Source organism: Cardiocondyla obscurior, linkage group LG03, assembly GCF_019399895.1.
Source record: "Cardiocondyla obscurior isolate alpha-2009 linkage group LG03, Cobs3.1, whole genome shotgun sequence".
Lineage (NCBI taxonomy): Eukaryota > Metazoa > Arthropoda > Insecta > Hymenoptera > Formicidae > Cardiocondyla > Cardiocondyla obscurior.
In genome coordinates, this window is record NC_091866.1 from 8,119,991 (window position 1) to 8,144,540 (window position 24,550).

General features: G+C 42.9%; 1 protein-coding gene across 2 annotated transcripts in view; it reads right to left on the reverse strand.

Annotated features, from left to right (window-relative positions):
• The window catches only part of Retn (retained), an 86,742-nt gene that overhangs the window by 59,960 nt on the left and 2,232 nt on the right, over positions 1-24,550 (reverse strand). The window lies entirely within an intron of this gene.

The following is a 24,550-nucleotide window of genomic DNA, read 5'->3' on the forward strand; positions in this document are numbered from 1 at the left end:
ACGTTATCAAGCTCATTTCCTCGACAACGCCGAGGTGGATATGAGTCGCCGCAACGTACATATCGATATCGAAGGAAATGGTTGCAAAATAATTGCTTCAGGTATTGCAGAGTTGTACCTCGGAGTTGAAGCCCGGTTTTTTTTTTTTTTTTTTTCTTTTCTATATTCCACGAAGCGCGATTCCCGCGCCGCGTAACCGATAAAGCGACCTACGCGATATAGAGCACGCAATGAATTCGAAACGAAGACACTACCAGGAATTCGAAATGGCGCGACGCCATCGCGGTGATTAATTGCGCGCAAGGAAAGTGGGAGGCCGAATAATATGCTATGACGGAGGAAAAAAAAAAAGAGCATGTATCGAGGTTCATCGTGATAACGGTCGAGCGGAAGGCTCGAGAAAATGCAGGCGTGCTATCTCGCAAAAGACCGATTCGTACGCACGAAATTAGTTGAAACTGTATGTCGATATCCGCCGCTCACTTAGTTACATTCATTCTCTAGTTTTACTTTTCTGTCAATCATTCGGTGTCTTATAAAAAATAATTTACAAATTCTTCTCAAACGTGAATAAAAGAAAAAGAAAGAGAAAAAAATGTACGATCTTGCGGCGCGTTGCAAGCGGAGATTCATCGGCTCGTGGCGCCCATCGAGGATCACGCGGTCGATCCGTAATAGATAGAAGCGGATACGTTGCGGGAAGAGTAACGATTGAACGAATGGCCCCGGCGTTTATCGATACCCAATAAGAATGAAAGTACGAGTACCTACACGAGTTCCCGCGGGCCCTCCCGCGGTGCTCCCACGCGGGGATCACGGCTTCATCGGTCGATCTTTTTCTCGTATGCTGCGCGCGCGACGAATACGCGTGTAACTCTACGGTCCATAAAATAAATTCATAAGCGCCCGACGATAAACCGGCTCGGAAACGGAGCCGTTTTGGCAGATCGATCGATTTAGATTGAGAGATTACCCCCAGTGTCCACCGATGCGCGAGCGAGCAGAAGAGTGCTGATTTATCGGCTCCTCCGGGACTTCTGTCAGGGATATAAATTCATTGACCATCGGAATCGTCATCGCCGTAATCGCTTTTATTTATCAATATCGCTGAGAAAGCGCATCGATCAGAGCTGTCTATTTAGGTGAAACATTCTGGCGGAAGGCAAAACGAGGAGGCGGCGAGAGGGCAACGACGAAGTTTGCGATTTCGTATATTTCAGCTCACGCGAGAGAAGCCTAACCATCGTAACCTATGAATCGTAAAATCCGAAAGGCACAACGAGCGTTTGAAAATTTTCAGCCTGCCGGAGACTTGACCTGTCAACCTGCTCTTCGTTCCCGAAAGTATCGGAAAACGCGTGGCCCGTTTGTTTAATTCTACTTAGGTAGAGTCTAGGTATATATAGGTCTATAACGAAAAAAAAAAGTTCGTTGAATTTAGAAACATTTGGTGGACGAGGGTCGACCATACCGACGCCTTCTAACTTCCATGTGTCCGCCAGATTCGAGATCATGTACGCAGAAATCACGGCATCCCTCGCCGCACAAAGGCAAATTATTTTTATCGATTCACTTTCTTACGCAACCTCCAAGACGCCTCGTGGGAGACATCCGAGAGAAATGCCCGGCTTGATTCACCGCGAATGTGTCGGCAACGAGACGTCCCCCGCGCGCTATTTTTTTCAGCCGCTTTTTTTGGTTCTTTCAAATAAAATCAAATTACAGTATCTTACACAAAAAAAAAAAAAAAGGAGATCTACGCGTTACTGTCGCTTCGAGGGCGGTCCACGCGATCAAGTTCGAGGAAAAGGGTCTCCATGGCGAGCGCCCATATTTATAACTGTGGCGTATTTCGTGTAAAGTAAATCGGAGACGCGGTGGAAAGACGGACGGACGATGGCTGCTCCGCCAGATTTAATTAATGACCCGCCGAGTTTGATCTGCCGGCTACAAAGGCCATAGAAGAGACGCGGCTCTCTTCCCTCTATCGTTTGCGTTCTTCCCCCTTTCGTCATCGTTCCTTCGTCCCGTGGTCTATCCTCCCCGACGTATGCGCGGTCACGGACGGGACGGAAAGAAAAACCGGCAAATCAAGAGGAAAAGAAACGAGCGTTTATTTCGGTCGCCGAGCAAAAGGTCGCGCGAGAAAGGCACTTTCTCAATATTTACGGTTTTAAGGCGACGTAATGCGTGTTTGTACGTAAAGATTTTAATGCGCCGGATCGATCATGGGTTCCAACAAATTTTCATATCGAGACAGAGGCCTCGTTAATCATTTATAATTGTGCGATGATAAATATAGATATAGATAATTTACGATTTAATCGAGATGACATGCACGCGACTGGGGTTTACCTGAGGCGGACAGGACACCGCGAGACGACCGCGCGACTGACAAACCACAGACATACTTCAGCGCATAGTTATTTCGAACTTGACCCACATTCCCGGCTTCCTACAAACTTTGCTTTTCACGATCTTCTCTCGGGCGGAGCCTTTGAAAAAGACGGATTGATCGAACAGGGTCATCGCGGACGGTAGACGGGCCAATTTCGCGCGCAGGGTACCGCTGCGGTGATCGCACGCGAAGAATTTATTTCTGTGCCGCGGCCAAAATAAAACTATGACAAATTGCGCAATTGCTCTTTCTCTCTCTCTCTCTCTCGGACTCTCCCCGCCCGGAATATAAAGGGGGTAAATGCTTCTGATTTCATAAGTCGATATCCATCGGAGTGGTCAAACGAACGCGAGACAGTGACAGATCGTCTAAATTGAAGAGCGGAATTCGGGCGTCCGGCAAACGGAGAGAAACGGGAGAGATAGGAAGAAGAAAGAGAGCGAGAGAGAGAGAAAGAGAGAGCGGAGAGGCGGGTGGGATACGAGTGGGCCATGAAGGGAGGTATAGAGAAATATTAATAGCGTGGGTGGTGGCAAAGCGTCGTGGAAGATATTGTTAGAACTCGGAGGCTGACTCGCACGCTTCGGAGGGGAGAGCTCCTTGCTAATGGGGTTTTAATGACGGCCAGCTGTCCGTCCGTCACACACTTTTAGACAACTATTCGGTATTTCTGTATCGCCATCTCTCGATCCCGATTTCCCGACGAACGTTGTAAGATCGACTTATGCCTGTCTCACTCTCTTTCTTTTTCCCTCTCTTTCTCTTTGTCTCCTGTGCCGCTATAGTGGTGTCCGATGTCCAAGCAGCCTTCAGGCTCAAGCTGAGAAAATAATTTAAAGAAATCCGAAGAACGAGACGATGCACATTGTGATCCGTGGTCGATGTTATATTTCAATATTTTTTTCCGATTCTTTTAAATAGAATATAAGAATATTCGTATTTATAGAGGCGATTTTTTAAGGAAGAAATTAAGAGAGTGAGTTAACACGCGAGATAAAGGTGAGATACAAATATGTATATACGGCGCCATACACGGGGAATAGAACGAGGAATCTGGTCAGTTCTACGCGCGTTCTTATCGTTTTTGCGCAATTATTCTATGCCCGAGCAAGCGGTTTTTTTTTTCATCTTCGGCATAATCGTCATTGTAATTCCGAGTTTTCTCAAAACAAGTTTCATTGCCAGGAATCTCGAGGCATCCGCGCGTCGTTCCGCCATGAGGAAGAACTTTAGGAAAAGTATTCGGTGCATCGAAACGTTTGTTCTTACCGGCAGGCAACAATTAAGCCGCGTGCCGCCGTCAATTCAGGGGGAAGAAACGAGAGGCTTCGGACTCCGGAGCGTGCAAGCTTCAAACCACGTGCACGAAGGGGTTACACGCGCTTACGGGTGTCGGAGGCAGACAAGCGGAGAAAAGCGGGAAGGCTACAGCGCGATTTTATGACCCATTAACTCATCCAGCCGGATTGCCCGCGACATAGAAAATCCGCTCTGCTTAAATTTAACGCGAAGCTTTCCTCGCAAACCCATACAACGTTCATAAATAGACGTACATACATTTCGCGCAACAAAAAATCTATCGTAAGCCGCAACTGCACGGCCTCGCTTTTATACAATCGAGTGCCGTCATCCTTAACACTTTTCGGATACCTGAATTACTTCGAGGAATTCGGAGTTGAAAAAAAAAATTTCTTTGTCGACCATGGAATCATCGCGAAATCGATAGATCGATTAACCAGGCTGCCCCTTTTTCAGGCACCTTTTTCACGAAAACCAAGTTTTAAAATTTCCCGAAAATATTTTGCTACCTGAAAATCTCTCAAATATTTTGGTCGACGCATACCAAAAACGCACAGAATCGAGTCCAACTGTTTTATAATGCCACTCTTTTATCAATGGTTTAATTCATTTTACGATCCTATCGCTCTGCTCGGATAGCATTAAGGAAAGAATTTAGGATGCGATTTGAAAAGAATAAAAATAAAATATGTTTAAACTTTTAAATATCTCCGAAAGTAACATTTTTAATTTAACGTATTTCATTAATACTAAATAAAGTTTGTTAAACTTTTAGATTTTTTAAATAAATTTTAATAGCAGAGAATTTTCGAAAAATCTACTGCCAATTTCAAATGAGAAATCTAGCATCTGTCGACCACATGATCGGCCCTCTTGCAGTTCTTCCCCTTCTTATCTTTCTCTTGTCTTGAAATCCCAGATTTCCTTTCCGCGAAAATGGCCATTTCAAACCATTACCTAAAAGATCCCAGCGTTCGCATCAAAATCAGCCTGCCTGAGTCATAAAATTCTTTCCCAAGATACAAAAGAATTACGAGGAAACGAATATTGGCTGTTAGAAGCTTTTCTAAATATCGGAATAAGATTTTGGAATTACTCTAGCGTCAAAGATAAAAAATAAGAAATTGGAATGGGAAACGAGATAAATTTTCATGAAAGTTTTAAAAGAGAAATGCGACGACAAAAATTATACGAGTGCTATAAAAGAGTATTAACTATCGGTCTAAGTAACGTCTAATTGTTTTAAGTATTTTTAATAAAACGCTTTTTATCTAATAAAGCGATGCGAGGAATGTAAAAATCGAGAAGAAATTGGAAAACAAGCCAATGAGTAAGTCAAGAATAAATGATTAAAAAATAAAAGCTTGAATAAAAACTGTCATAAGGATGACGCAACAATATGGATATAACTTTAGCGTATAAGAAAATATCTTAGTTTTTAGTGCTTTCATTTCTCTTTCAGATAAAATACTGAAATCTACAGATTTAAAAAGACTTCCAAAATAAAAAATAATCATAGAAATGTTTGTGTCAAATTCTTTTCGTGAGCGATTCATATCGTATCATAAATTCTTCAAATTCTACCAAAATACTCCCAAAGCATTTTACATGCACGCGTAAAGACGAATTACTGTCACAGTCTTGAAAAATTTTCAAAACTTTCTTCAGCACTCGGTATTATTTTTATAAAATTATTTAGTATTTTTTAACTTAATTTTGTTAACTGGTTAACGTGTTTATAAGCTAGCCAGAAGCCCACCCGCAGCAATATACTAATTAATGCAATAAAATATCTTAGTCAACTCAAGAGTCGAGTATTAATTTCACAAAGTCGTTCAGTTTGCAAGCGTATCAATTTGTATAAAACTAAAAAATGACTCTTTCACACTGTGTTGAAAGTGAGTGAATAACTCAATTGACCGGGAGCTGTTGTGTTCAACTACGATATCGATTCGTTGCAACAATGTATCGTGTCCTAACCGGTAGTCTTTGCGGTTGCTTTCTCAGCACGTCCGGAAACGCGAGCCCGGTATATCCTTCTATGCAACAACGGTTTCCGATCGATTTCTTTGGCAGATGGCAGTTTTCGATTTTGGCAGCAATAATAAAGTTACAAGCAAGAAAAGAAGATGCAATTTTGTGGTAGGATATGTGCCGCACGGTAACCGCGAACTTCACATGTGCTATCGCGAATGACCGATGTTGTACAAAAACAGACATGCCGCGAAAATAACTAAATATCATAAAAATGTAATATATGAGATATTCTAATATACTATTATAGGTGTTTCATTACAAATATTTTCAAAAATCTTTTAGAGAATTTTTTAAAAGAAAATCTTGCAAAGTAAAATCAAAATTTCTACATATTTTTCTATCAATTTAATCATGCGTTTCCTTTCTTTTTCTCTCTTTCTTTTTTTTTCTTTTTTTTTAAGAGTACAATCATGTAATTTTTATTATAATTATATAAAAAAAAAAAATAAAATAAAATAAAAAATAAGGCATTTTTCCACGGAATGTATATGCATTAGATAGAACTAAATATCTATGCTAGATCATGGTGGCACGAGTTCGGAAATTTGGCGTGATCCAAGGTCGCTAAAGAGACGAAGGAGAGAGTCGACGACAAAGACGACGAAGAACGATCGCGTGTCCCGCCGAGAAAACGGGAGCCCACGGTGGCTCTTCTGGCTTCTTGAATGAATAATCGCCCCGAATTTACTGCTGGAATAACACACCGGGAATACGATCTACCCGAAATCACGCCCCCATGTAACCATTCATTAAACATTAATTTAATGATATATAACTGGACTGCAAAAATGTTCTCGTGCCGCCAATCTCTTCGCGGAAGAGAATCCTGGATACGGAAGAACGTCTAATAAGGTCGCACTACAATAGACTGGAAACTTGCATACCTTAATTGCAATCGATAAAACGAGGCTGACAAACGGCCGAGGTGTTATAATTAAATTTGTGAATCTAATATCAACGCGGAAAAGATTGGCGAGATATGCCTATCGGTATCAACCTTGAGCCACGGTATCGTCCCTTCGATTTTGGCGTTCAATAAATATTCCCTTTAAGATGAGCACTGATATAAGGTCCGAGAGATCGCATCGAGCGTGACAGCGCCCGCGAAGGGATCGGGGCCGAGAGAAAAAAGAAGGAGCAGAAATAAGGAGGAGGAAAGAGGCTGGACGGCCCGGAGTCTTCGAGGTGAAGGCATTTCGACTAACGCAATAAAGGCGCGCGCGATAATATTGCGAATAATAAATATCGGGATGTAAATCCATTGGCAAAGGTAACGTCGGGCATAAATCAACGTTCCTGGAGGCGAAGGGAGAGCGAAGGAGCGAGAGAGAGGAGCCGGAAAGACGGAGGGGGAGAGCCGGTCACGAACCGTCCGTTCTGTATCCTCGTAGAATCGCGTCGTAAACTCGTCAAACTCGGCTCGCGAAATAGCATTAACTATCGGGATAATACAATCGTCGTTGCCGCGCGTACATTGGCCGATGTTGGAAGGAGATCGTCTCTGGCTTCGAGACGAGTAACGAAAAATGACCGACAATGAGCACCTTGGCCTTGTCTCTCCGATCGGTTTTGTCGCAACGAACAGTCTGAACGTTATGAAGAAATATATGCACTCTTTATACAGAATTACATGCCCGGACGGGATTTTCCGAGCCAGTTCCTCGACATATCTTCCACTCTTATATGTAATAACAGAGGGATAATCGGTACCTCATTTACGAGAAATCGATAATTTTCCGCGGGAGAACACCAATTCATTGCCGCAACGATCGCACCGATAATACCAAAAAATGCACGCGACACATCAGCTATATATAGCCATAATGACTCCAAGGACACTCTCGTGAATCAATCTCTGACTTTTATATCGAATATCCCCGCGTTTTGTTTCCTTTACGCTACGCTTCGCGGCACGCCACGGCGAAGCTCCTCGCCTGCATTAAAACTCTTTCCTACCGAGGGGCAATTCGGACAGATTACAGGGCTTTATTCGACAAACGCTAATTAATCTAATTATCGACATCTCGGCTCGTACACGAGATCAAAAGAAGATTCTGGTATACGTTATTATACTACCTACGGAAATTTTTGGGAACTTTCGCAGTCACGCAATGTCTCGATATAATTCGTGGAATAACTTTATACAAAGGGTCCGATATTACGCCCGCCGCCCTCGATTCCCCCCTCGGCCGTTCCTCTTTCGCGGGAGAGCGATTTGCCACGTATCGAATATCAAATGTGCCTTGGGGCAAATAATCGCGGCACGTATACATATACCCTCGCACACCGCCTTCATCGTACATAAAAAAACAAAAAAACAAAAAAAAAAATCGTAAGAAACGCACGAATGTAATATCGATTCCACGAGTTGCATTCCGGCGTAATCGCGTCATTATATGTATCATTTGTCAGCAAATTGTTTTGCTCGATAAAACGCGTGGAAATTTTGCAACCACTCCGCCGAGTACTTCGAAAATGTCGAGTAAAATAAAAGTTTGGCCTGCCTGGTCACTCGTATCGCAATTGCGACAACAAACAGAATCATTAATAATAATGGAAGCGGTAATAAAAGATTACCTTACGACCCACTTCCATATGTTTATTTATTATTGCCGCTTTAATGACAATAGTATATAATTAACGACAATATTACAATTCCGCTCACACATACGGGCGCACACGTAAAAAGTATCGTATCGACTTTGAGGACAGGTAGAGATAACGCTGTTATATATTTTCACAAAATTGTGCTGATACAGCAGGAAAACTTGTCGCAATTGCGAAAGCGTACTGTTTATTAAATTTTCGTAGGCGATTAATTGAAATTAATTCGCTCTATCTCTACGAATCATCCTCAAGGATTTTCCTCTTTCGGTTACGCCGCGACACAATAGACGCCGGTACACAATAAACAAAATGATAAAAATGTACGCGAGATGAGAGGAGTCACTACCTCGGGCGTCCTGCGGGTCTCCCGAGAGTAAAAGCGCGCGTCCGTACGCAATTAAAGGATTATCAGGCCGTTGAAAATTAATAAAAAAATTAATTGTCGGTATTTACGACGTGGGAGATAACGATCGGCTCGCGGGCCAGTCGGATAAATTAATAGCCCAGGCGGCGGGTCGATTAAGCGACGAAAGAGGACCGGACGAAAGGGGTCACGTAACGGGCGGCTCGGCGCGACTCGCGCGTGGGGCGCGAGCGTAAACGGGAAAGAAACGGGATACCGTAAACACGGGGCTTCTCGCCGCAGACTTAAGGTCTGGATGGGGAAGGTGGTTGGTGTCAGCACGCGACCTCGCGGATACGCGGCGTGCGTCCGCGAGGCGGTATCTACTCGTCTCCTCTCCTCCGCCGGTTTCGCCTCGGCTCGGACTGCCGGCGTAAAGCCCACGTTGACAGACCGGGGCGTCAACGCCGAGCCCTAATTTACGCGCGAGCGAGTAGTACAAATAAATACTTGTAATTAACTAATTTCTCTCGTTCAAAGGGAAAATAATTTTTGCTCCGCAACAAAGAATTCTAACCGCGTCGCGTCATCGAAATTTTTCATATGCCGTGAGCGCCCTGACACGGTTCCAGAAACAATAGATTTATTGTAAAAGCTCGCACACATCGGAGATTCAAGTTTGCACGCCAATCGGAGCGACAGCCGCAAACGACTTGGGTCGGGCCTCCTCGACATTTTTCTACCGGCTGAGTAATTTATGCCGCGCTTATAACCGAAACGTACCAAGTGGGAAGGGTGTCGGCGGCTGCGAGTCGACCGGTCGATCGCGAGAAAATGTACGGCGTTCTTATGGCGGTCTCGCTCGCGGCGGGGTGCAGGTAATATCAAACGCGCGGCGGCCTTATAGGGATTCTGTTACTAATATGCCCCGGTAGCGGTAGGAACCCCCTGTGTTGCACATTATCCGATACCAATAATGCGACTAATCGAGTTAGCTTCACCCCTTAAGCTGATATGTAGCTTTATACAAGTACAACGTAACGATCGCGGACGCGGGAGAGGCAAGAGATCCGCCCGCGAACCATCTACGGTTCATAAATTCGGTAATACATAACCGGCAACGATCTTTCCACCGGTGGCAGGTAATAGTTGCGGGCGATAAGACGCGCAAGACGAAGGTAAAAATATTACAGGCGTTACGAGGCCGCGGAAAGAAAGGCGGGGAAGGTGAGAGCGAAAGGGGAAAGGCAAAGAAGAGGGCGAGAGAGAGGGAGAACGGTAAAAAGAGAACCCCGTTCACTCCTCCGGAGGAGCGACTGGGCTCGATGTTTTACGGTCTAGCCCGCGATCGCAAAAAATCACGATCACGGAGAAACGGCGATGGAGGCGCAGCAACGGCAGCTGTACGGCGCGCAACCGTGGTAGGCGCATGGTAATTCTCATTGAACGCGTAATTATATTAATTGTCGGCTCTCGGCCGGACAAATTGCGGCTTTAAAACCCGCCCGAGTCTTTCGCGCGGCGACCGAAAAACATCGACCTCGCAAACGGAAGAGAACAGCCCTTCCCGCCACGAGTCGCCTTCTTCTTCCTCCGAAATGTCCCTCCGTCTAAAGAAAATAAAAGAGGGACAGCTGCCCGCGACAAGCTGCTTAAAACGTACCGGTCAATGTATGTACCAAGTGTTTAAACCCTCGCCTGCCGGTACGTTACCGCGCATTGCGATCCTGAATTGCGCCACGAGGTCGTGTTCTCGGCGAAAACAACAGGTGAAAATGTCCCCCTCGCTTCTTTCTCCACTTGACTTTCTTCGAGCAACGTTTTTGTCAAACATTATTTCCGAGTCAATAAAAGTTAGTAAAAATAATAAAAAAAAGAACAAAAAAAAAAAAAAAAAACGTCAGCTTTTAGCGTCGATCAATATACGCGAGATTGTTAAAAAGTTCCAGCAGCGCGTGTAGCCCGCGCGCGGTGCGTTCAAGCGCGCACGTGGAATTCGGCTATTAAGCCCGAAACCCCGAACGACCTATAAAATTCGTCTGGCCTCGCGCGTTGTCTGCGAGCGTGCATTAAGCGCTTGCGGTTATGCGTCTACGCTACGCACAGGTGTCCGAGAGAGAGGCCCCCCCTGCGCTACGCGGCCGAGGAAGCCGTAGCGCTGAATAAAAGATTCACGAGTCCACATGGATGCTGCCTCGAATAAATATCGCGTCGAGAGGAAGAAAACTTATGGCCGCGCCGTATCGACGATGCCTTCCCGAGACGTTAAACATGCCCCGGATGAGATAAACGTTCGTTAATACGGCGAAATTCCAGCGCAAGCACCGCGCCGGGGTTTCGCGATTCGTTGCGAGTTATTAAGCGCAGTTTACCCTCGGAGAATCGAATGCAAGTCGGCGGTTCTCGGTGTTGGCGGAACCTCTGGTCTCATATCGAGATTATAGTCACGGATCGCGAACAAAGTTTTGTTCTCCGAGGTTGCGCGGTTACCCGGCGCCTCCTCCCTTCTCCCTAACGTGCGAGCGGCCCTCTTCGGCGCTTTACGATCTCTAATTATAACGATTACGTCGATCTTTTACGGGGCGAACTTTCGTTCCTGCCGGCACGATGTCTCGCTTCTCAGAAGGAAGCGCAAAGAAGGGGCGACAACGGAATCGCGGCGGAAAGCCTGGATACGCCCGATTCGATCGAGTTGACTGGGGTCTGCGCGAAAAGCACTGTTCCAAAAAGCAAACATAATTTGCATTACACTTTTCTCAATATTACTTTTCATCTAATTGAACTTTCCTGCCCGAGAATGCGTACGTGTCGATTGCGCGACTGACGTTCCGTATATCGAATCTGGCGGGATGGTGTCAAGAGAGGTTTGTCTTTTTCGCTTCGGCAATTGAGTCGTTTTCTAGGAAGAAACGGAGACGAGCGGCGACGGGAGACAAAAAGGAAGAATCGCAGGAGCAAGCTCACCAACGCTGGCTCGGAGCGATCGCGAATTCGTCCAATCGCGTTCACATTCTTAATGCCGGCTGCAGCGAACATTCAGCTGCCGCGTGCCCTCGGGCCCTACGATTCGAACGGCTTCGACTATACTATATTCGAAATGATCTTCCTCCTCCCGCTCACCCCCTCTTACCCTCCCGCCCAGCCTCCCTCCCATCTGAGATGGTCTCGCTACTTGTTTTTTTTTTATCTTTTTTTTTTTCGCGGGGTGAGGCCTCGACTCTCTGTCCAATCGTTGCCCACGGAATTTCATATCGACGTCGGGGATGGCGAGCGGCCCTCATCGTCGTACATAATAATAGAGCAGAATATAATGTTGGCGGACGAACGACCCGCGGCTAAAATGTATTACGACCGGCGGAACACCGATGCAACACCGACGAAGAGGCCGTCGCCATCATCCACGGCACGATCGACAGCATCCTCGTCGGCCATCGAGAGCGCGCCCGTTACGTCCAACGCTAGACGGTTATACATTGCGAAATTACACATTACGTAAACACGATGCACGGCTCATTGTGGGAAAATGTATGGCCGTTTTGACGATTCGACGGCGTTTCATCTTTCGATACGAGACACCGAGGTGTCGTTGTTTCAAGAAACATCTAAGATAATTTTTCTTTTTTTTTTTTTAATAAAAAAAATTAATTTTTTTTTATGCCGAAAGCTGCACAGGGCTATAAAATAATTTCCCGCGGGCGGTTTTTCCTCCGTACGACCGCGTCGCTGTAAAGATACGATTCGAGTACCAGTGATGGTGCGCTACATACCGCGTATGTACTACGTATTCCGCGTATCGCATTATGTACACGGGGAAAAGGCGGTGTGGCATCCGTAGGTGCCGGGTCGAAGAAGAGGCGAAGAGATGCGTACGAACACGCCGCGGTGTACATAAAGGGAACGCGGGAGACTCGCGAGCGAGAGACAGAGAGAAGAATCGAAGGAAGAACGGAGGGGAGGGATGGGCGGTAAGTACATAGGATGAGACGTTTATATACCCCCGACGATGTCTATAACGCCTCGAGTTACGAGACGCCTTTACGAGCGAATGCAACTCGCGCCAGACGTCAAGAGGCGAACCCCCGTTTCGAAGTTTGATGGCGCGACACGGGCCCTGAGCGTAACCTCCGAAATATCTCGCTCTTTTTTTTCCTCCTCCACCCTTTTTCCGCTTTCTCGCGGCACGGCATTTCGTTCGGCGCGACCTCCTCTCCCGCACTTTCGAGAGCGACGTCTTTCCCGAACGCGAGTACTTAGATAACCGGCCTGGTACAATCGTGCGCGCGAATCGATACATTTTTTCTAAAATAAAGGACGAAGAAAAAACGTCGTTGAAAAAGTCAGAACTCAAGATATATCCCGAAGATAGATCTCGGATTGCAGACGATAGTCGGAGGTACAGAAGGGATGTTGGGCGTAACAATCGAGACCGCCGGAAATCCGAGAACGGAGGGTAAACCCGGCACACGCGTGTCGCCAACAATGCCAGGCCAACAGTCGTCGCGTAGCTTCGTCAGACAATTTCTTCTTTTCTAACGAACGTAAAATTTCCAGCGGCCATCTCTTCCCCGAGTCGTAATTCCCCTCCCGCGCCGAGGAAGCAGCGGGTCGGCCGGGCCATTAAATTAATAATTTGTGGTCGACAACGGCATTGTGAGATCCGATGCAATCGTTATAATATGCAGCATTTTATTATCGGTTCCGATGGCGTATGCTAATTTACTGCTAATTGTATTCCGCGGGCGACAATGATGCCTCGGTGGCAGAATGCAATCGCTGCCGCAAAACGAACGTTGGAATTATTGTCTGCGTGGCGGCGTCGCCCCGAGTCCCGAGAGCTGACGCGCTTCGACATCGCGTTAAAAAGTAACTCCGAGACGTGACGATTTCCCACTGACATGCATGAAAAATTTCCAAGTAAAATGGAGAAACGTTGAGCGACGACGAGGCTCCGCGGAATTCTTTACAAAGTCATTTGGAAAGGTGGTACTAACTAACGGACCTGTCGGCGGATTTCTTATCTCCCGATAAAGATCGTACGTGCTGAAGAATAATTACGCGACTGCAATCACATTAACTTTATTATTATTTCCGATTTTTCCCTATTTCGTAAACCTGCGCGATCTAAAAATTTATCGTGGAAGCGCGATAGAAAAATTCAACTCGTAACAAACGAAGGAACACTTATGCATATATAACGTCCCCCTCGCGAATATTAACCCAAGTCCGTTTAATTCTGTTTCAAAACTGGCCGAACATCGTTAAAGCGTCGATAACCTTTCATTACGCGATCGCTCGGGCCATTTTTGTATCGAAGAGGCGGCAAAATGTTGCGCCAGCAAGGGTGATCGTTAAAGCGTGCACCGGCTTTTCAAGCATGCGATCGTTCTGTCGTGCGGAGGCGAGCATTGACTCGTCCAAGTCACCGCGATATGTTCGTAGTTTTAAAACCGGTCGTTAACAACGACGAGCTTGTTCCGGTATGTGATTATACCGTGGTACCGGCAAAACGCACAATTTTGATACGCCAGGCATTTATCTCTCGCCGTAACGATAATGCTCTAAATCGTTTAAACGCGTTCACGACGAAAATATTCTCATCGGATTGAAAATCCCGAGACGTCGACACACGGTAAAAGTAATTTATTATTTGTTATCGGCTCGATGAAAATTAATGACGAAAGTAAACGAGCATTAATAAACGCAGAGTTGGGAAAATAAATTACATCCGGAAGTACGCGCATTAATATAACGCACAGCGACCAGCATTTAATCTTATGCGCCCACAGGCGACCGGGATCGGCATAAAAGGCGGAAATCGAACCGCTTTAGAAATTTCGAGGACAGGAGGAACTTGGAAAACATGCGGTCGGCACGTGCTGTCCATTCCGTTGCCTGTCCCTTTAGCTCGAGTGAAAAAGAGAATATTAACGTCACAGTGGCTCTCCATTTCTGGATGGAAAATGGGAAAAATCTAATCCTTAAAGGATCTCAATTGCGATCCATTTTCATAATTTTTCGCATCGCAGACGAAAAGATCAGAATTTTGCTACGCGTAGTTCAAAGTGATCATTTTAGCACTACGTTATTTTTCATCTATCCCTTGTCAGTTTTTTAAAAAATCAAATTTGTGATAAATTCTTATTAGTAACTAATTAATAATTAGAAAAATTTCAAAATTAACTCTCTCGTTTGTCACTAAAAAAAACCATTCTTGCAAATAAAAAATAAAAAAGAACAATTTATAAACGTCGCACTGCCTAAACGATCCTAATTTCAAAGATGAAAATAGTCAAACTTTAGAACATTTATTCTTAAATATTTCATGATTAATAAATTATTTTTCCAGGAGATCAAGCCAAATCGTAAGTTGAACTACTTTAAAAGTAAAATTCAGGAAGGCTAAAATGGTTGGCTACGGTATTTGAGACATTATTGAAGGGTGCTAGACACCCTGTATATCCAAGGCGCCGCAAAGTTGCCCCCCGTTGAGAAGATAAATTCCGAAATTGTGCGTGGAATCCTTCTATATAGAATGAGTGTCGATATCGAACTCATCTATCTGTACAAAATCTAAAGAACTATGTCGCCAAAATCGACGATCTATTGTACAAGAACAATGAAAAAAAAATCCTTCTAGTGTATAATCCATGATTTATAGTTTTGATGCTATTTTAATGCTAATTTTTTTTTTATTCGGTTAATCGTTAGTTTTAAAACTTTAATATAACATCTAGAGGCACCTAATTCTTTGTCAAATTTAAGATTTAAAAGGTACGTACTTTCAAAAATTTTGTACTACTTTTAAAAAGAATCTAATTCTTTTTTTTTTTTTTTTTTTTTAAACATTCTTATTCCAACTGAATAACTTTGCGAAGCCATTAATTTATAGATTTTATAGAATAGCAAACACTTAAATCAGTCACCGACAAAAAATATTAAACCTAATATTTAAATATTATTTTAGATATCTTAGATTTTTTTTTCCATCCGTCCATTAAGTCTTTGGTATAAAGGACTCTTACGTAAACTATTATCAGAAACGTTGCTACTAAATTTACATTTATGTAATTACGATGTGACTGCAATAGAGCGTCGAAAAAGATAACGTCCAGTTGCGTCAGTACGTTAGCAACACATTGCCAATTGGTTTCTTTCAAAACGATTGTTGGTGACGAATTTTTAAATAATAATTATATTGACGGCTTCTGTCGAAGCGTAATACAATTAAATAATATTTTAAAACAAAAACAGGATGTAAAATGCATAAAATCGAGTGGACAAACCTTTCGTGGACGGTTGTAAAAAAAAATCAAGTATTGTAACAAGTAATAAATTGCGTTAACACCGGTAGAAACTAGAATTTTTATCGAAACTAATAAAATAACGATAGCGACAAAATGCCTGTTACTAGTCTCATGTCAATATAACTTCCTACACATATTAATTCTTGAAACAAAGTTTTTTTCTTGCTTAAAATCTTTTGTCATTTCTAAGGGATAAATCTTTTCTTCTCTTAGTAACGACTAGAATACAAGTATAGAATACTTTTTATTTTTCAATAGACAAATTTCCCCGCAAGAGCTTTAAAGCAACGGTAACAATAGTCTAAAAAAAACACGTTGAACCCATTAAGAAATATGGATTTAAAAGGAAAAGAACATTGTATTTTAATTCATTCGTACTGTTGCATTGACGTAGGTACCTGAAGTACTCAAAAGAAAGGATAAATCGAAGATAAACTATAGAAGGAAAAAAAAAAAAAAAAAAAAAAAAAATTAAAGACATCTTTTCAACCTTGAATTATAAAACTAAGAAACATAAATTAAAGTTTTCTGAATGTTACTTTTTTTTAACAAAAATTAATGACCACGAATAAATGTCAAAACTGCAGCCTTCTTTCTTATTCAATTTTATCCTATTCACAACCATAAAAATACTTAGATAAATGTCCAAAGTAAAAATTTTTTATCAATTTCACAATTACATTAATCTTATTAAATTAATAATCTTGCTCGTTTCTTTAATTGTAATTTCTCGATTACATACTGTAGTTTCTACAGCGTTGAAGATAAAGATTTCGCGTTCTTCGTTCTCCAGATACACGATCAAAACGGTACAAGGGAGGGGAAAAAAGTCCGATCGCATTCCGGGATTGCAAGTATTTAGGTTAGCAAGCGGCGCGATCTTCGAGTGTTGCGCGTCGTTATAGCTCGCTAGGCATTAATAGTCACGAAATAGAAGCCTTGGGTGGAATCGTAAAAATATAATTGCGCCGATTGCAACAACGTTATCTGGGCACCGGCGCGGATAATGAACGTGAATGAGCGCATTACGGCACTATTATACTTGGCCGGGCTATCGTACTTCGCGCGTATCGTACGTTGCGCGTTGCTTGCCTGTGACGCGTGTAAGCCTATACGCGTGCACAAAGTAGCTCCCACTTTTGCTTGCGCAAATCACCATTAACGCTCGCGGTGAACAACGGCGGCTTATCGAGGCGCTAAAAAGGAGAACACCGCGCCAATGACCGATCTCACGTAACCGATCATTTCGCCGCGTAAAATCTTAATAAAAGTATCATTTTTCAATGCCCTCGTTATCTCGTTTCTCCATCGAAATGCCCGTTTAAACTCTCATCTCGTTGTTTTATGACGCAAGGGCCTCGCGCGGTCATCCGACGACGCCCTAGCCATTCCAAAATTAAATACGCACGAGAGAATGAAAAAGGCACCGTCGATTTCCAAAGCACAAAATCGTGTCCCCACTTTACTTGATCAAATACGCACGAAATTAAATTTAACCGTCTCTCTCTCCCTCTGTTACGCGGTTCCACGAAACCGACCGGTAAGAAGTCGACGACCCGGTCGACCCGAAGCGAAGCCGCGAGATTCCGAAGTGCAGAAGAGCGACGGACCCCGGTAAAGCAGGTGGAGAGGCAAGAAGAAAGGGACGAACGCGAGAAGAAGAGAGGAGGCGAGCGAGAGAGGCGCGAGTAAAGTCAAAGAGTCAATAAGAGAGCTCGTGGACCTCAGTGGTCTGTCGAAGCGCGTCGTCTCCCGCTTCGTTGTTTGTACGAGTTCGACGAGGAACCCGTTTCCCTCGAACGTGCACGAACGGACCCCAGCTTCGCGGACATCCATCCACCGCGAGTTTACTTAGGACCGCGAGTGATATACGCGATGGCTCAAATTAAATATTTCAACCGTGAGGACGGGGGTGTGGGCAGCGATATACGAAAAAAAAAACCATAAAATTGCTTTATGTCATTCGCCGACACGGACGCCCCTACAACAATTGTACTCCATTATAAAATTTTTTTTTAATAAAAAAAGCTCTTGCAGTTATTGTTAAATCAATTACGCATATCGTTCATTTCTTAACAATTTTATCCCTCCCTTCAACTAAATGTTTCAAAAAAAAATTTTTTTTATTAAAAAAAATACACGTAAAAAAAAGTTTATAAGTAAATTAAAATGTAGAGTCGAACTGAAGAATATGTCGACGGTTGCGGTTAACTGTGTAGCGGGTGCATCTTAGAATCAGCTTAAGAAGGGAAGAAAAGAAAGTTTACAAATAGTCTAGACCCTAGGATGGCTCGTGCCACCTGCGACACCTGCATGGGGAAACCTTTTTCACTGATTGTGTGCGAGAGGACCCACAACCACTTAGATACTAGTCTATAACTGTCTAATAGTCTCTTTTGCCCCAGACAAGAGCAGGAGATATAACCAATTGAGAACTGACTTTTTGAAATAGGTCTAGAATTTTTCAATTTTACTTACGAGTGCGATAACGTACACGTTACTGACATGCCACTGATATTTGCTTGCAACAAAAATATATTTAATATCTAATTCGCTTTATGCCATTCATATCGATAATATTATTCATAACATTTGCTAGATTTCGTTATCGTGCTTTAACCAATTGGTAAGTAGAGCACAAAAATATTGCGCCTTTTATTGCATATATGTATAAAAAAAAAAAAAAATCTCCCTTTATTTATTTTATCTTTTAAGAAATTTTTTTATCCATTTTCCTTTAAAATCGAAAGTTACGGACTCCAAGTTATTTTGTCGCCTTAAAACGCCCCGAGAGAGGAGAGAGATTATTCCTCGTCAGCTAAAAGCGAGGGAGAAAATTTATTTCTTTCTCTTCCGTGGAAATTTAGATACTGAAAAAAAGACTAACGCAGACTAACCTTTAAGGGCTGATCGGGGTAAGAGGAGCGAATCTCGTGGGTCCATCCACGGTAGCTACGCGGTTAAGGAACTCGTCGAAACGCTGATAATTGGCAGTTGCATTCCCGAGGTACGGCGGTATCCGAGGTAATAAGCCAGTCCAGAATAGAAGATACCCACGGACGCGACTAGTTTAGCGACCAAGTATAGCGTTACGCGGGCCATTATGCTCGTCAGATCGGTAATCTACGCTCCATAACACGGCGAGGCAGCCAATTGATACCGTGATTTTAATACTCGCGTACAATGAGATACACCGGTACCCGACTGAATGTGCCTTGGCACATCCTGCAGATGAGAAAAAGAGGTATCCGGCAAAATATTCATAAAAATATGAATAGACAGGGAATAATTAACGAAGTTGTAGAAGGCTAGCTGAAGCTGGGAGACTAACGGTTGTAATACTTTTACTTATAAATTCGTACACGTAATTTAAAATTATTTTCCATCGAGAAAAATGATATAATCATAAATAACAGGTCGCGACATGTAATATATAGATATATGTATTAAAAAATTAATTAATTTTAATTGTGGCAGAGGACCGTGATCAACGTATCGTTAGCGGTTATAGCTCGCGTTAATAAAGACGATATACCTGCGTTTAAACATCTTTTCGCTTTATGCATATTGTTATCTTCCAAACGCGCAATATCGATTTAAATATAGCCTCGTGTCATTGAGTAACGCAATAAAACTTTCAAATATTCTGATAAATAATTCTTATCAATGACTTTCATAGCGCCATTAAGCGCGCGAATATCACGAACGAAATTTCTACGATTCACGGGCAGAATTAAATTTACAGCTATCTCTGTCGTTTATTATTCATAGAAAATGTAATAATTGTGCAATGAAAATTTTAAGTGTCTGCCTAAGACCTTAGGCGAGGTAAATATTCCGCATAATAACGAGTGAGCGCGAGTGTCTGAAAGATAAAGTTTTTTGTCATTTATTACGAATAATCTGGGATTGACGTAACCGTTTAATATTTTTTCGTAACCTACTTGGGAATTGTTAAGGAAACTGGCGCCTTTCGCCGCACGCGGCTTGCCCAACGTTAGGCACCGAGGCTGCGTTTTCTGCTCTCGATAAAATCGCGTCATTATACGATCGATAATCGTCGCGAGGGAGTGCAAGGAATATGGTGCACCGCGATCGTGTCGATCGTATCAAGCTTTTCGCCTTGTCGATTTTAGACCCCCTTCGTTCTCTCGCCCGCCACATCGACGTTATCGATGCCATCGAGCTAGATGACCGATTATCCGAGTCTTGGGCTCGCGTTATAACACGGTAATAATTTGACATGTCGGAACTGCAACCTAACGATACTTTTCACTCAACGCCTCTCTCAAACCCCTTCTCGCCGAGCGTACGAAAATTGTCGAGGTACATAAATTAGGGAATAAATTTATAATTAAAAAAAGAGGTGTCGGTAAATATTTTCCCGCGCGAGAGCCAATTAATTAATTAATTAATTTTTTTTTTTTTTGAATTTTTCGTCAAACATTTTCGGTGTTTAACATCGCGAATAAAAATTGAGGTTTTTCTTTCAATTTGCGGCAATGCAGTAAAATGGTCACGGAGGAACGAAGCAGGAATGCTTCTCTTGGTTGGTAGAGGAAAGGGGCACATCATCGATTCGCACTCGTCTCGTAAGAGGAGAGCTCGCGTACGTATAAAGACTAGGCGTGACCGGGACCGAGTGGACCAATCGCGATTCAGTCCTTTTCGTATTTTTTTTTCTTTATTTCATTCAGAGACGCCCCCTCTGCCGCGCTTTGATGCTCCTGCGCCGCCGCGCGCACGCCGATAATTCCCCACCAGCAGCGAAGGCTACCTTCTGCGTTTCTCGTCGTGATTCCCCACCAAGCCCCAGGAACACGCCGCTTTTCTCGGACGCCTCGGGATCGGGATCACGCGCACTGGCCCGACGTTGCACGCGGATGCACGCGCCTTCCTGCGAATCGCGCTCCGATGCGTACGAATAATTTAACACCACAGGGGGGAGAGCCGGCCACCTGCCCGCCGCTCGTTCTCGCGTAATTAATAACGTTTCGTCAACCCCGCGCGGACCCGCACGCCGATGGAATTCATCGCCCGAGAGATTCATCGATCGATACCGGCTATCCGAAGCCTTTCACGTTTAACGTACGGGCTGCGATCTTTATCTGCCACGTTAGTCTTTAATAGCGAATTCTTCGAGCAACGTCAGTCGAGACGATTTCTCCTTGAGAAAATTATTGCTCGTCCCTGATTCACGAATGCACCCTCGGAGAGAAGGAAAAAAAGAAAGAAAAAAAAAAAATAAGAAGAAGCGAGGAAGGCCCTTGCAATTCTGTGCTCGGTCGTTCGAGGGCCCGGCCAAGTTCCGGCAGGATATTACCTCCAAAATCTAATTATGAAATCTTTATAGGGCAATCGTAAAACAGCCGAATAATAAAGGCGTTCGTAGCGCGCCCCGTGAATCCGTCAAGGCCTCGCCGCGTTTCATTTCGATATAATAGGAGATCCGTGTGTATCTTGGACAGGGGCCCCGTAAAACGAAACGCTGAAACGCTCTGGGGAAGCTTGAAGGACGTGTTGTCGAAATCGTTTTCTTTTCGGGGGAAATAGATATGCTGCATAGACTATATCTATCCCTCTAATGGAAACATTTATTCGGAAAGCACAAATACCGGTATCTCTCCAGACACGGACTAAAATAAAAGGTCACGATTTATGATCTTTGTTAAAAAAAAAATAAAATAAAAAAAAATAAAAAACGACTGCCGAGAGTCACAACGTCTAATTGCAATCAAGTAACGAGATATCGTGTCGCGAGAAAGCTTGAAAGATTTGCAACGAAAGGTTGTAAAAATCGAAGAGACCAGAGTCCGGCCGTTTCTTTTTCTATCGCGAAGAATACCTCGCGGGGTGCCAAGACGCGATCGCGTTTCGAGAGCCAAATCTCCGGGACAATTTCACGAACAACTTCCGCGATCGCGGAAGGCGACAATGCGTCGTCATTATAAACGCCGGGACCCACCGTAATGAGACGTGACGTCACGACATGGCGTCTGCAGGTGAACGAGCAGCGAAACGGTGGGTACCGTAGGTGAGCGCATTCGCTAGTCGATCCGATTGGCCGAAGGGGGAATCCCCGCCCTTGCCGCCGCTCGTGTACACCGACGAGCCCGCGAATCCCTCCAACCCTCTCCTCCCATCCTCTCACCCCTTTCGCGAGCGAGTCTCTCCGAGTGAGGTTCCTATCTCTCTCTCTCTCCCCCTTTTACTGCTCTCCTGATTATCCGTGCCCCGTGTGCCTATCTTCCGTTTTTTTTTTTCCCTTCTACGCGCGTTGCTCGACCGATGACGTCGCGCTTGCTGATAACACGCGCAAACGCACCCACACGCCACGACAACCTCCCAAGTGGATCTGTTTACAACTTTACACCTATACGTACGCGATGACAAGTATGATCCGCGAGATACTTTTTTCTCGCCCGTTTTTCAAAGGTATTACTCCCTTCCCTCTTTCTCTCTCTCTCGTATTACACCGAAATTGCCCGATGCAATTATTAACACACATGCATACACGGTTTATATAGATGTAATTAGTATGATTAGCGCATCTATTGAAATACAGGAAAAATTAAAGTTCCACGAAGCGAGAAAACGTCTGTGTTTCGCGTGAATTGGAACTTTATATTCATTTCACTCACGATCGGCACGCGAACGCAGATAATAATTTACGATGGCAATTACGTATTAAAGGTCCAGAAATGTGGAATGAGCGCAAATAGACGGAAGGTCTTGCAGTCCGGTGTCGTAAGGTGCATTTTAAGAAACGAAAACTCGGGAGCATTAAACATAGTCATTTTGCAAATCAGTAAAAAAAAAAAAAAAAAAAAAAAAAAAAGTATAAATACAGCCATTACTTGCTAATGACCCCGAAAAGCGAAACATTAGGTATAGCTGTGAAAGATAGGAAATCTTTCGACGTATCACTTACATTTGCATAATTATTTTTTAGTTAATTATATGCATTTAGAGATCAATTTTTCGGCCTTTGTTTTTTTTTTTAAATAACCAACAATCGACACTAACTTCCTGATATAAAACATTAATAGTCTCGAAAGAAAAAGTATCGAACTTTGTTCAAACGCGAGATAATACAAGCGCAAAATAATAAAAAAAAAGTGTCTGCTTTTATCTTTTGTCTCATGCGTATTCGAATTATTTCTAAAGAGTTTTAATAAAATAAAAATTTTAACGAAATTTTTACAGAAGACAGCCTTCTTAAAGAAAAGATTTTTAATTTGTATCGTCACTATTTTTAATGCCCTTCTGCTCTCTCTCAAATATGTATAACAGCGATTACTCGATTTGACAAAAAGACAAATTGCATGATACGACTTGATAAACCTAAAACGTCTTGTCCGATTGCGAGTTAGGGAAGTCAGCACGAAAATCAATAGTAAACATATTCGTGTACTCCTACAAATTCCAAATAAATTGCCGCTATTAATATAAATTACAGCAATTATTCGCCTCGTGCACGAAACATGTAATATTAGGTTCCACTATTACTCTAATTCTCCTTTCATTCGAACTGCTTATAAATAACTCTAAATGTAGGTTTAAGCGCATAGAAGTAAAAAAAAACGAAAAAAAATCAGCACACTTTTAATTGCGTGCAACGTGATGCGATTCACACCGCGAAGTCAAACCATGTTGTCACAGGAATATACATATAATTGTACATTAGCTGGAATTATTTTGCCGGTGATAATAATGCTAATTTTTAATATAAAAGATTTTTTTTTTCGACGTTTATAACGCTCGTGAAATTTTCCCTAATAAGGTGCGCAGATTTCTCGGCAAATAAAACTATCAAGGTTGGAAAGACCATGAAAATCGCGAAGCATTCACAAATATGATCGCACGGAAGTTTCATAAACCAATCGGTTGTTATATTAAACGCATGGTAAAAAGTTTCCAGCAAAGTGTAATTTACATATGTACAAATAACGGGTGTTGCGACAGTGGAGTTCACGGGCTGGGCGAGAGAACCAAATAGACGCGTTTCTTTTCGTGTTTTGCTTTTTTTTTTCTCGATATAAAGATGGGACGGCTCTTTTTGTACGTCAAGGCGTGAATTTCGCGAAGGCAAAAAAATACGTATTCGAAGCGAAGGAATGTACGCCAAGAAATTGACGTTATTCGTAAATATCGATCATCGTGTTTTATTTTTTTTTTTTTACTTTTTTATTTTTTACCGGCACGATCAATTTTCTATGTTTTTCTACTTTTTTTTTTAACGCGACTCAATTTGACATTAAATTGAAAATTACGCGTGCATTATCGGCACTAAAACTCTACGATTGTGAAAAATAATATACATGTATAAAAATATTTCCTGTTTTAATTTATTACGTTTATGTGCGTTTGATAAAAAGCATAAAATAATATTTGATAAAAACCCAGATATAAATAGTGTTATCGACAATTCAGGCCATTTAGTCAGCGGAAATGGAAAAAAGGATCAAACTAATAAAAGTAATATGTTAACGTATAAAAATAAATTATTAAAATTCTTTTATATAACTTTGAACTATTCAACATTGTAACACACTTTAAAAA